At 39.6% G+C, this 2,634-nt stretch overlaps 1 non-coding gene across 1 annotated transcript; it reads right to left on the bottom strand.

Moving 5' to 3' along the window:
* Positions 1-2,013: 2,013 nt before the first annotated feature.
* Positions 2,014-2,120, bottom strand: LOC115870182. Its single transcript, XR_004046555.1, has one exon. It is a non-coding gene; the product is annotated as a U6 spliceosomal RNA (small nuclear RNA).
* Between the last annotated feature and the right edge of the window lie 514 nt (positions 2,121-2,634).

Here is a 2,634-nt window from a genome sequence, read left to right as displayed (position 1 = left end):
GGAGGGGAAAAATGAGGAGGTGATATCAAGGGCTCAAGTAGAAAGCAAATGTTTGAGAATGATGATGGCAATAAATGTACAAATGTGCTTAACACAATGGATGTATGTATCGATTGTGATAGGAGTTGTATGAGCCCCCAATAAAATCATTTTAAAAAAAGGTGTGTGTATTTCACTATTAGCAAGAAAGAAGAGCCAGGGATCTCACTGTTAACATCAGATAGATCTTGGTTGAATGCAAAGAATATCAGAAAGATGTCTACATGTGTTTTACTGACTTTGCAAAGACATTTGACTGTGCAGATTACAACAATGAATAACATTGCAATGACTAGGAATTACAGAAAACTTCATTGCGCTCATGTAGAACTTGTACGTAGATCAAGGGGCAGCCATTTGAACAGAACAAGAGAATACTGTATGGTTTAAAATGAGGAAAGGTGCGTATCCTTTCATGATATTTATTCAATATCTATGCTCTGTTGAGAAGAGCCCTGGTTACACAGTCGGCTTCTAGCAGCAAGGTCAACAGTTCAGAATCACCAGCTGCTCTGTGGGAGAAAGATGAGGCTTTCTACTCTCCTAAAGAGTGATAGTCTCAGAAACCCACAGGGGGCAGTTCTACCCTTTCTTGTAGGGTCACTATGAATTGGAATTGATGCAATGGTTGCCAGTTTTAGTAGTGCTTACATGCTGAGCTGCTAACAGCCTGATGAGCAGTTTGAAACCACTAGCTGCTCTGCAGCAGAAAGACAAGGCTTTCTATTCTCATAAAGAGTTACAGTCTTGGAAACCCACAGGGACAGTTCTATCTTGTCCCATAGGGTCGCTATGAGTTGGAGTAAACTCAATGGCCATCAGTTTTGTGTGTTTTTGTTTTTGTTTTTAATCTAACTTCTGGTGACTCTCAGTTCTGAGTTCTAAACCTATTCAATAGTAGCTCACTAGACATCTTCACTTGGGTATCTCAGTGGCATTTCAAAGCAAATACATCCCAAATAAAAGTAATCATCTTTTTAAAACATCTCCTCCAATGCTTCCTATCTTTGCCCAAGCTAAAGACCTGGGGACTATTCTCAGTCCTCTCTATCCAGATGCAGTCAACAGGCCTTGTTTCTACTTTCTGAGTCTCTAACTTCTACCCACTTGTTTCTACTCCTGCCCTGCTGCCACCTCTAACTTGTTAGTAGTCACTACCACTTCTCCCTGAGATAATTTTAACATTCTAGAGTTTGTTAGTGGGATGGAAATAAAAAAAGAGAAGTCAAGGATAACTCTGAGGTTCGGGGCCCAAGTAACAGCATATTAATGTGCCATTTATTGAGCTGCAGAAGACAGAAGAGCAATTTTAAAAATCAGATTTATGACATTTCTGGCTAAGGAGAGGCCAAGAAAGTGAGGATCCATACATTTTAAGAAACTTAGAAACTTAAAAACAACACATACTTATTATCTCAACAACCTCATTGCCAGTTTCTGTCTTGGTTCATCTTAGCTTGGTTCTCTGCTTCAGGGTCTCAGTGGGCTGACACAAGCCTGATGTCATTCAGAGTGTGCGGTGGTTTGATTGGAGAACCATTTGTTTTCATGCTCATTCAGGAGTTAATAGAATTAATTTTCTTGTCATTGTAAGACTGCAAATTTCAAGGTTTTGTTTTGTTCTTTGTAGATGGTTGAGTGGAGGCTGCCTTTGGCTCCTAGAGGTCACCTGCAGTTTTCTGGCATGTGGCCCTGTTCGTAGCCAGTTCATAACATAGCAGCTTGCTTTTCTAAGACCATTAAGTGAGTGAGAGTGAAATGGCTAGTGAGACGGAGTCTTATATGACTTAACCTGATTATGAACATAATAGCATGCATTCCATTATCTTCCCTATATTTTAAGGGTCAAAATGCATTATATTAGGTCAATATACTGCATAAGACTTCTTTAGAGTATTGAAAAGCAAGGCTGTTACTTCGAAGACTAAGGTGTGCCTGACCCAAACCATGGTATTTTCTTTTTCTTTTTTTTTTTTTAATATGGAACGCTTCACGAATTTGCGTGTCATCCTTGCGCAGGGGCCATGCTAATCTTCTCTGTATCGTTCCAATTTTAGTATATGTGCTGCCGAAGCGAGCACACCATGGTATTTTCAATTGCCTCATATGCATGCGGAAGTCAGACAGTGAATGAGGAAGATCAAAGTAGTATCAAAGCATTTGAATTGTGGTGCTGGAGAAGAATATTGAAAGTACCATGGACAAACTAATCTGTCATGGAAGAAGGATGGTCAGGATATGCCTTAGAGGAAAAGATGGTGAGATTTTGTCTTACATACTTGGACCTGTTGTCAGGAAAGACTAGTCCTTGGAGAAGGACATCATGTTTGGTAAAGTAGAAGGGCACAGGAAAAGAGGAAGGACCTCATCTAGATAGACGGACACAGTGGCTACAACAACGGGAACAACTGACCAATGGTTACCATGGTGAAGGAGGAAGAGTTTTTGCTTAGGGGGCATTGAGTTTATGTTAATAGTGGTGGAATAATTTGGAAAAGCATATGGTTGTACAACATGAAGAATATAATAAATGGCACTGAATTGTACATATAGGCATTGTTGAATTATAGAATGTTTCGTTGTGTATATTTTTGC

This window comes from Echinops telfairi, unplaced genomic scaffold, assembly GCF_000313985.2.
Source record: "Echinops telfairi isolate 266 unplaced genomic scaffold, ASM31398v2 ScPeMD7_443;HRSCAF=831, whole genome shotgun sequence".
NCBI lineage: Eukaryota > Metazoa > Chordata > Mammalia > Afrosoricida > Tenrecidae > Echinops > Echinops telfairi.
Note: the sequence above shows the minus strand (reverse complement) of the source record. Positions and strands in the feature narration are given on the sequence as shown.